The sequence below is a fragment of the Thunnus maccoyii genome, chromosome 2, assembly GCF_910596095.1.
Source record: "Thunnus maccoyii chromosome 2, fThuMac1.1, whole genome shotgun sequence".
NCBI lineage: Eukaryota > Metazoa > Chordata > Actinopteri > Scombriformes > Scombridae > Thunnus > Thunnus maccoyii.
In genome coordinates, this window is record NC_056534.1 from 32,649,019 (window position 1) to 32,660,814 (window position 11,796).

At 38.0% G+C, this 11,796-nt stretch overlaps 1 long non-coding RNA gene across 1 annotated transcript in view; it reads left to right on the forward strand.

The window, feature by feature from the left end:
- LOC121882620 overlaps positions 1 to 8,963 on the forward strand; it is a 28,901-nt gene extending 19,938 nt beyond the window's left edge. The window contains exons 2-3 of the long non-coding RNA XR_006092130.1: positions 6,518 to 6,624; positions 8,716 to 8,963. This is a non-coding gene — a long non-coding RNA (uncharacterized LOC121882620). The remainder of the gene's footprint in view (positions 1 to 6,517; positions 6,625 to 8,715) is intronic.
- Positions 8,964 to 11,796: the final 2,833 nt, after the last annotated feature.

The following is an 11,796-nucleotide window of genomic DNA, read 5'->3' on the forward strand; positions in this document are numbered from 1 at the left end:
ACCTCTCATGAATATTTCTCTCTTTTTTCCATGCTAGTGGTAGGCCTGAAGGATAATGGTGTTGATCCACCTGTCCATCAAACAATTTGATCCTGAGGAGAAAATCAGATGATTGATGATTCTAAATTATTTTGGTGACTCCCTGACCTTCTAATGTCATTGCCAGGTGAACAGTGGTCCTTGATTTGTGCTTGAAAGTATATGGTATCTGAAAAACTACTGGCTATACTTGCATAAAACTTACTGTGGATACCATAGTCAGCCATTGGTTTGTATTGGACAGTTCCTGTTTATGGTTGGTGCCATCTTTACCATTTGAAGCCAGGACCTTCCAAATAAGAATTGTGGGGTGTTGCCTTTTATCTTCTGGAAACACGTCCCACTATCTTGGTCGGAAGTAAACACTAGCTTTACTGGGAACACCTAGCGGTATGCATTTGGGCTAATGTTAGCTACTTTAGCTTAATTGCGCTATATCATAGGCCCTGTTTACACCTGGTATTAACATGTGTCTCCACATGCGTTCTGCCTGACCACTTGTGATCGGATCTTACTTCCCCGCTCTATATGCAAATAAACACAGACATCATTTCCGTTTTCAAAGACGAAATTCATTCGTTATTGACTGGTGGGAGGACCGTCCAAAGCTGTCAACAGGATAAATATTCAGGATATATATAAATATTCCGCGTCGGAATAGAGAGAGAGAGAGTGATAGAGAGAGAGAGAGAGAGAGAGAGAGAGAGAGAGAGAGAGAGTTATATGCAGCGATCTCCTCGCAGCTGCATCTTTCCATTCAAACACTGCGCATTTATGCAGAAGACACAGCAGCATAACTTCATTGATTATTTAAATCTCTGACACGTCGACAGGATCGGTCAGGATCTAATGTTAATTAACGTTCTGTGTTCTTCTACACATCCAACAGATTAGCTGTTACACACAAACAGTCCAGGTTCATAATGTTTGGAGTAAAGCAACCGTCCTCCTGATAGATCCTGAGCTCATTATGTCGAGAGCGCAGCAAAACTAAAAACTGTCGTTATCAACTTGACAGGACAGAGGAAACTATCCAGCTATGTTTAGCTTCTGAAATATTTTTTTAGACAGACAAGCGAAAAGTTAATGGTTTAATTTCTATTCTAATTGTCGATTTGAAGAGGGAAACCGGTTAGGGGAACGAGAAAAACAGGAAAAAACAGAGGTTGATTACATTTTTAATTCACATGAAAAACAAAATAATTTGTTTATCCTGTTATCAAACAAGTTGAACAGCTTTGGATGGAGGGTCCTGTGTCTAGTCTGCCGGAAAATGGAGGGCATCGGTTGAGTAGGCGGTCCTTCAATGTGGCCCAAGATGCATTGCATTTACACAACTAAAAGAATATGGCCACATGCGGCCCAGACCACCTCTGAATGTGGTCTGAGTGATCAGATCTCAGTCTGTCCTCAATGCGTCTTGGGTGCGTTTACACCTGTATTTAAAGCTGTCCACTTGTGATTGGATCACCCGAGATGGATGTTAATACCAAGTGTAAACAGGGCCAAGTGAGAGTCCTGGAGCCAGGGAGAGCAGCGGGTGAGCCAACTGTCAATCACAGCCGTCATTCAACGCCCACACAGCAGACATCAAAGCTACTATAAGTCTTCAAATATTAATAACAGAACAGTAACAGTAAGCCTGATTCAATTGGCTTTGTTACATGGCACACTATAGAAGAATCTGAATTCCAAACAGCATATTGTAGCTATAAAGTAAAGCACCTGTTTCATGATACTCCACCGATACGAGATCTGTTGTGTGCCAAGAAAATATTTATTACACCAGAAGGATAGATCTATAAAGCCATGTTTATCAGAAACTTGGACTAGTTGAAAGCGAGATACCATATTTCCTCTCCCCAGTTTATCTTCATCCTGTTCTTAGCTGAAAAGAACTGATATCACTATTGTCTTTGTCTGTTGTATCCCATTCTTTTCAAGGCTTAGTGAGTCACATGGTTTGAGATGCCCTTCTGATCATTGTTATTGTGTAGTGTTGTTATTTGAATACTTGTAGGCCACCTGTTCACCGACACAAGTCTATACATTCTCTTTTGACCTCTGCCAGCGATGCATTTCGGCCCTCAGGACTGCTTCTGTGCAGATATGTTTTGGTTGTTCTCGCAGACAAAGATATCGAACTGGAGATGACTCTTTTAGGGATGCAGAAGACGGACAAATACTGACAGGTAGAAAAAGGGAAAGACAGATGTAGACAGATTAATTGCCCACAAAAGGCCCAACGCGGAACACTGTCAGCATGTAGAACCCAAACACCTGTGACTGACTGTGTCTGAAATCATTTGACAGCCCATCAGGGGAAATCATGACAGTCACAACATAAACAGATGATCAGCTGTTCCATAGAGATGGGAGACTAATTTGTATGGACACACTTGGGCACATGCAGACACATAAACACAATGCAAAGCCCTGATATGGTAGTGTTATAATTTGTAATGATGCTTCAGTAATGTGACTATAATAAAACTAATGCTGCTTCACCTCCCATAAACACACACACAGTCCGTAAGACATTAAAATGACATGACACTCTTGCTAACAGAGCTGGCAGCTATGGCTCTGTAGATAAGTTGCCACCGCAGTTATTGGAAGATCGAATGCAGTGTTTGTGTATGTATGAACGTGACTGCCTCCATGTCTGTCTTAGTGTGTTTGAGGCTGTGTGTATGTGTGTGTGTGTCTGTGTGGAGCACTCTGTTTGAACAATCGATGGTTCCTAGTTGCAGAAACCAAAAGTGGAAAAGTTGCAGACAGAAAGAAAAACAAGATGTATAAAAGTTATTACGCTTCAATTGGCTGTCCCTCCTCCTCCATTCCTCCACCTCCTCCCTCCTTTTATCTTTTCTTTTTAGCCGTTAGATTATTCTCTCCATCTCCTCCCCCTCCATCTTCCCACTTCAGAAAATAAATGAGAGAAAACAAGCACATTTAGCGGTTATTGTCTTTCTCACTCTCCAGCTCTACCAATTCAGCGGGCTAGACACACACACACACACACACACACACACACACACACACACACACACAACCAGAGACACTCTGTCACACTTGAACACATACATTTCCACGTATACACAGCTCTACATACACATCCACACGTAAGAGCTCACACACAATCTGCAACTTGGAAGGCGCTATAAACACATTGATAAAACCATTTCTATAATAAGCCGTGTTTGTCAAAATGTCATCCCACGGCCCCGTGGCCATTATCACTGCTTCAGCATTTATAGTGGCTCTTTAAATAAACGGCCCAGGCCTTCATGGCCTACAGTGATACCCATCTCAACACCCACGTACACACACACACACACTCACACAGATGCACACAACTTCTCTCTTCCCACCGCATCTTTAATGGGAATATCCTCTTTTCTACAACAGTGGCTGTGCTGTTTTTTATCTTTTTCTTTTGGTTTTCTTTTTCAGCTAGCAGTCATAATTGACTGTCACTGAATTTCCCATCATGCATCCCGAAAAACTTGAAAAACATCGGAGGGTGGGTAATGGTTCGACTGGCACAGGGTGGAGAATATGATTTAGTTTTTTTTGTGCTCTTCTTCTGCTGGTGGCCATTCTTCTCCTTCCTGGCTACCAAATGTGAGAAAATATCTCAACTTCAAACTGAACTACGCAATATTTTTATATTACATTTTTATATGTGAAAGGTGTCCCTCGTAGTGCCAAACCTACAGAGAATTATCACCCCTTATTTTCAGTTTCCTTCAACTCTATGGAGCATTTTTTGCATCTTTCAGCTCATTGTTTTGGTTTTTACGTCCTACAACTTTACTGTTTTGGTTCAGTCAAACTGCTCTCATTAACCCCATTTCCAACTACAGAAGGCAGCTGTTTTCAGTCAAAAAGCTCTGATGAATACTACCTGTTCAGCACAAAATGGCTGACAGATGAAGTTAGCTACATGTTGGTGAACATAGTGGAGTATTTAGCTGCTTAAGAGTCAGATATTTCTAGCAGGACTCATTTAAACCCAAAACAGAGCTAAAAGAAGAGTGAATATTGGACTTAAATTCACCAATGACCAGACATATGACTCCAATACTGTTTTAATTTTTTCTTAACATGTTTTGCCATATCAACTTTACGTGACTTGAAATAATTCAGTTAAATCATCTTCTTTCAGTTTAACATGAAAAATCAGCTCCACCACTCAATCCACTAAAACCCTGGCATCTGTTGCTTGTGTATTTATACTCGTTACCACTTCTGGTCTCGGCACTTTCCTGGTAAATGTTCATTGGGTGGTCAAATATTTAAAGGGTGCTTAAGTCATTTTTTATAGAAGCTAACTAGACAAGTACTGTAGATAGTTAAGTGACCAAAACACTCATACATACCTATCTTTATTCCTCACAGCTCACAAAACACAGTCAAAACACTCAATGACTCAACAATGTGAGAGCTCCATCCCTGTTCTTTTCCACCAATTTCAACCCGTTCAGAAACAGCCTCGTGTTGTTGATTAAGTTCAGTTGTTGTGCATATACTGTATATTAATATATATAATAATGATGAAATGGTCCTTTGGTGTTTAGTTTGGGAATTATGAAGCCTGTAGGCTAAAATGTTGGGCTTAGTAACCTGGCAACACCACAGCCTCATTATGAAGAGCTGTCAAGAAATGCAGTGATTATCCAGACCAATAATTTCTTGCTTTTCCTGCTTCTTGTTACTATCCCCCAACACCACAACCCACCCACACACCTACTGTACCATCACACACACATATACTGATAAGCACACGCATACACATCATAATTTATTGTAACTGTCTCTGCAATAATTTAAAATTATTACAATTCAATTTGCAAAGGTTTTATATCAATAAGAGATCCAATTCATTCAATGACCATTTACACATGTTGGATTTTTTAAAGGTATAACAATATGTTCATACAGCATGTTCATATAGGAGAAAAGGTAATGTCCTCTTGTTTGTATTTGTATGCAGGAAAGGAGGTGGGCAATAACAACAGGAACTGGGAGGGAAACATTCATCTTGTTTGAAGTCATTGTTCTTCATTCCTCTTGCAGGCCAAACTAAGACAGCAGGAAACAGTAATGGATGATGGTCCAGCTTTCTTAAAATGATCTGGATCTGGAATATTCTCTGCTTTATTGTTTAATAAATTCTGTCAAGGGACAGAAACCTGCATTGCATTTACTGTAAAGAGCTCAGTTTATTGTCTTTGATGTAACCGAGATTTACCATTTTCATTCCCACTTTCAAGCTCAAATGGTTGAAAGTGTGATGAATGTATATGCGTGTGCACGTGCACAATGTATGTATAAATGTGTTTGCTTCACTGTACTGTATGTGTGTGGCGTGTGACTGCGCTAGTGTTTTATTATTGGCCCTACTTTACAACTTTATGAGGGCATTATTGGCAGCTTCCAGTCAAAATGAGATCTTTTCAGAGGCTTGCCCCTGAGGTCAAACCTGACGGCATCCTCAGAATATTAACAAAGAAAGACCACAACGTGAGGCCATAGGGCTGGACGAGAGGTGAGGAAGACTGAGCAAAAGAATAAGTGAAAGCTTTTAGGATGTTGGAGAAAGGAATGGAAAGAAGAATTAGTTAGCTCGGAGGTGGTGGCAGAGCGGGCTTGGCTATAGAGTCCAATTGAGCTCAGTGGAATATAAACATACAAGAAATATTATTAGTGAAAAAAATCTGAAAGAAAATAATACTGTAGGTGCCGAGCATAATTAAAATTAAAGGATAATAAAATTAAAGGACCCTTTAAAATGGTAATGTACGGTTATTAAATTTAATTCCAAAATTAATTAATTATTGAATTAAATATTCTGTTTGTTGCTAACATTGGGAGCAATTTAATAATTAATTAATTTTGGAATTAAATTTAATAACCGTACATTACCATTTTAAAGGGTCCTTTAATTTTATATTAATTTCTTGGAAATCTGCAGGTATGTAATGGTTAACCTTCAGGACATTTTATAATTATAATTTGGTATAACTTATAAGAAATCTGAAAGAAAAGTCTGGCTTCAAATGTAGTTCTTAATTTGCAAAAAATTCTTAATAAATTAAATTCTTTATAAATCTTTGGCAGAGAGAAAAAATGAGTGAGCGTCTATCAACAATTTCAGGACACTTTTTCAATAATTTCCTATAAATAGCTGCTGTGTAACTGTTAATTCTTCTGACTTTTCTTTGAAAGGGTTATGTAGTATGTGGGAAATACACTAAAAGTATAAAGTTTTTAAGAAATAATCTAACATGCTAAAATATCATTTGGCACAAGAAACTACACACTGAAAAGTCTTTTCTGTCTGTGAAAGAATTGTTAAGAATCTAATCTATTACGAATGTTTGCAAATTAACAACTGTGAACCCAAATATATTGGTTACTTACTAACTAAACCAACCTAACCCCTTTTTTCCATTCTTATAATTTGTACCAGATTGCACCATCCGTTCTGCAAAATGTCTCCAGGTTCTCCAGGTGACAACAATGACAAAACCACTGAGCTGGCAGCCCTTCATCAGATGGAAAATCATGAAGACCTGGGTAAGCCTGTTTACTTTGTTGTTACAGTAGTTCAGTAAGGAACAAGACAGTGACATTTGCAGCTCTGTTGCACCATGCCATTGTTGTTTTGCTCATTTGCAGATGGCGATGGAAGTTCTTTTGCAGAATGCACAGTGTGAGAAGGGTCTATCAGCTGTCATTCACTTGCTGGGTGGCCTATGGGCACTCAGCCCATTCCCACATCAAAACAAGCTCGGCAAGAAGATTGAAAGGAAAACAAAACTGACCACTTGTCAGCAACAGTGCACAAACAGACTTCTGTGCCAGTGCTGCCACAACTTAGACTTTAAAGTATATCTAGTGCAGCATTACAATGTTTCAGCAAATGTCAGTATCAAAGATCATGAAAATTATTTCCTGTCTAAAAACATTTATTTAGGCCCATCGTGGTTAGCCTTTTATAAAAACACAGAAGGTGCTTTGGAAAGAGTGAGTCATCTAGTTCTTTTGAAAAGGTGCTGTAGGCTCAGTGAAGACACAAAGTGTTACTGTGTCTCTCATCCCTTAGGTGAAATATTTGAGCTTTAATTACAAAGTAGTTTCAGATGAGTGTCTACTATGTATCCGCTGAACTGTTTAAGGCAGAATAGGTGGAGGTGTCCAACCAACAATTTGTGAAAAACTCTTAATCTCAGTCCCAAATTAACGATGTTATCCAAGGTACACCAGAGAAAATACACACTAAACCTGATTATACCAGAAAATCCCATTACTCATTCAAATGCCAGACAGTGCAGCCTGCTTCAGGCTTCCAAACAGCTTTTGAAAGAAATTCACCACAGCTTTAGAGATTCTGTTTGAAGCCGCAGATGCATTCAAAATGAAATATACTAATTTAGGAAAACACAATGAGACACTGCGACAATAATTGGGCAGTTTTTGGAAAACAGGGTTTGCCATGCAGCAAACATCTCTCCAAACAATTATTGATGTCTCCTTTTCATTTAGATTTTCTCGTAAACCATATTCCAATGAGTCAGCATGTACCAGGGATGTGGCACTGGTAAACCTAAATGTAATGCATATATATATCTATAAAATGGTATTACAGTTAAAAGTTAAAGGCATTTATTGTTTATAGATAGATAAATAAATCAAAACCACTATTTCAATATTTCCTATAGATCAAATCAAATGAAAAGTATACAAATCTTATGTTTTGTTTAACTTCCCTCTTTTCTTCATACCTTCCCTTGTTTGTTTGTCTCGCTTCAAACCATATAAACTGCTACTGACTCAATTATAGAGGGACATGAGCAGAAATGGATTATGGTGTTGTTAGAGACCTTTTGGTAACATTACAATTAACTGAAAAGTGAACATTTTAAATATTGTGGGTACATTTGCAGCTTTTTTGTTGACCCTTTTGTGCTAAGTTACTTTTTATAACCCTGAGTTAAAGCTTGCAGGGCTTCAGGTTAGTTTACTACGACAAAGTGAATTGGTCGCTCTTGGCTTTTATCTGAGCCAGCAGATTAATTTAACAAATCAGTCCTACACCTAATACAAACTGCAAGCTAGTAAGACTCCAATCCAAGAATACTAATTTGTCAAGGACAGCATGAAAAAAGTTGCAGGACATTTGCAGACTGTAAGTGTCCCGAAATGAGTTCTAGCTCCCTCACATAAAAAAAAACCCTGCACTCAATGCTTGGTGGTTTTAGCAAACAGATTAAAAACACAAATCATGAACTTGGGAGTGATTTTAGACTCTGATTTAAATTTTAATTCTCATTTTAACAAGCTCATTAAGACCTCCTTTTTTTCATCTTAGAAATATTGCCAAAGTCAGACCTTTTTTAACTCAGAGAGATGCTGAAATGCTCATTCAATCCTTTTTACTGGATTACCTAAAAAGTCTATAAGCAAACTGCAGCTAGTCCAGAACGCTGCAGCCAGAATCCTGACTAAAAACAAACAAAATGAATCACATCACTCCGCTGCTTAAGACCCTGCACTGGCTACCTGTATCTTTCAGAATTGATTTTAAAGTTCTTTTACTTGTTTATAAAGCTTTAAATGACCTTGCTCCTCCCTGCATCAGAGATTTTCTTTCATTTTATGTTCCAGCCAGATCACTGAGGTCCTCCACTGCTTTTCTATTTGATGTTCCTTATGTGCCCCATAAAAGTACCGGTGAGGCTGCTTCTGTTTTTATGCCCCTAAACTGTGGAACAGACTGTCTCTGGATATTGGACTGGCAGCTCTCTCCGTAGTTTTAAAAGGAAATTAAAGACCTATCTTTTTAATCTTTAGTTTAGAGTAATGTTATAGCCTTAGTTTTTAACTTTTAATAATTGGTTTCTATATTATTTTTATCCCTGATATTTGTTATTTTATTTTATTGACTTTTATTTATTTATTTTCAACATTTTGTTTTATTGTTGTAATTTTCAGTCTTGTAAAATTTTATTTCTAGTTGTCTATTTTTGTTTGTATTTTTTGTCTGTGTTGTTTTAATCATGCTATGTGAAGTATTTTGGGCTGAATGTTTGTATGAAAGGTGCTATATATATAATAAATTATTATCATAGTCACCTTTTGTTTTTAATAAAAAGGGTGAAACAAAGGGAAATATTAATGTGTAATAGATTGCTATATGATATAGCAATATATATGTAATGTAGTTTGCTGTTTTACGTCTGCTCTAACCAGACAAAAACACTCTAGCATTGGCTGATTCTGAGGTTCTGTGATTGGCCAGAAAAATGACTCCAAATGAATGCTAATGTGTAAAGCAGTACCTGGTTTTCTAATAAGTTCACCAGAACAATAATTGTTGAGGAGGTGACCTCAGGAAACACTTATCTGGGTTGACAATAATATGGAATGACTCCAGTCAAAGAGTCAGGGAAAAGAATTTTGTTCAGGACGTCATAATGAGTTACATTTCCATCCTGCAAAGGTGGTGTGGTCTGAAATAATAGAAAATAAACAATATACATATGTCAAGAATCACTGAAGTATTGTAATAAGCTCACTTACAGGTCAACAACTAAATTACTGGCAAAATGCATCCCCAAATAATACCAGAAAAATAATTATTAGTAGACTGACTTAATAACAAATTTCAAATAAAGTCTGCCACACTACTCTTGTACTCATGATAGGTACTGAACAGTCCATCTGCTCAGACAACATTAGCAGAAGCTCAAGAGAAAGCATGCGCAGCAAGGCAATTAAGCTAGCACATGGTCATAAAAGGTGCAACCTTTAACAAACACCCAAAATATGGAAATAAACAAATGAATTCTTCAAATAGTAGGTATAAAGCTTAATGAGAGCAGGAATAAGTTCTGCATACACAACTCAACTGAAGCAATTGACTACCGTGTGTAGCAGTCACTGATTGGCTCTGGCTCTGTTTCGTGGAGACATCCAGTTTGTAGGCTATGTTTAGCAATGGCACAAGCCCTTCTCAGCCACCCTTGCCAAAAAAATATGGCTGCCAACGGGTGTTAAATCACCTACAGGGGCCATTTTCTCCCCCCTGCTTTTCCCTCTTGATGCCTGTTTCACCCTTTACTTTCTGTCCTCACTCTCACTTCTTTCTCATCTGACATTCACCTCCTCGCGTGATCCTCTATTACCATTCTGTTCACTGAGCTGATATTTGAACTAATGAGAACGATATAAAGTCAGAAGATGAGGCTGTATTCACTCTGTAATGAGTTTGCATGTATGTATGCATGTGCTTCTGAGAATATGTATGTATATTTATGCATTTGTGGGCCTGTGTCAAGATGATCATATATATATGTTTTTAATTTAATTTCTATTTCTAGTTAAGTTTCAGTAGGATGTTCTTCGCATGTGTTTGTAACTGTGTGTATCTGTGTGTGGGTGGATGAGCATGTCACTAAGAAACTACATTAATGCAGAGTAGGATTGAGTTAAGATAGTGTCCCTCTGGTTTCTTGTTGTTTCCTTTTGTTTTCATGTGCTGTTTTCTTTCAGATTCTTGCCAGTCTCTTGCAAATTAGTTCTGTCTGTCACACATACGCAGAGAGACGGCAGCCTGGCCGATCCTGTGTTTATCAATGTGGCTTAAGAATGTGTCAATGCATTTTTTTTCCCTCATGCACTGTGCGCTATTAACACTCACACAACAAAAAGTCACCATGAGTCACACCGCTAAACAAATTAACACAAGATTTAAACAAAATATCAGATTTTTCTCTGCTGCATTGAGATCTTTTTATATGCATTTTTTTTTTCCCTGGAACAACAGTAATTTGTTTGAGTGACAGCTACCATGGTGAGACTGTTTGTTACTATAGAGAGCAGATATTAGTTTTGACTGCATATGCAATCACGTTAAATATTGCTGTAAGCTTTTACTTTCTTATATATTGTCACTGAATTAAAGGGTCACTCATGTAGTAATATTAATTTGGCTATTGCGGGTAACATGTACTGCACAAACAATAAAAATGAACAGATTTCTAAAGCTGCGAACTAGATGAGGAGAAACAACACAGTGTGACAAATGAGGAGAATGAAGACACAGAGCATGCAGCAGACAAAAACTCAAAGTGATGCCAGAGTAGGGACTGAAAACTGCAGCGGCTAAAGTTTTACAAAAAGAAAGATGTAAGCCATACAAAATGAGCATAGGGAATTTCAAGAAAAATGGACAGATGCATGTTTAACTGTCGTCCAAAGATAATATGAATGATATGTAACCGAAACCCCTCCAGTCTTAAATGAAATAACTTGAAGCACCAGCTCACTGCATCACTTTCTGAGCCTGCAGCTCATCCACAGAACAATTTCTACAGCAAAGCATTTATCTGACTTGTCTTTTTTGATTGCATGGATCTTGGCTAGTCTGAAAAAAAAAAACCTTTTCAAACATAGACACAGTAAAATACTCTTTTTTTCAGTTACAGCAGAAATATTGTTCACAGACTATGACAAGTACTTAATTGTGAAGCAAATAAAGGGATTACTATCGCCCAATTCAACCACTAGGAGCCAGATAGAAGACATCAGCAAGGACATTAGTCACCAGTTACTCGCTGATCTGCCGGCAGTGCAGTGTTTCAGCATTCTGGTGCATTGATGTGAGAGATGTTGCTCAGCTGTGAGGTTCAGGAGAGTTTCCTGAAAGAGAACTCTCGGGAAGAAATGTGCTTATTTCCACTCCTT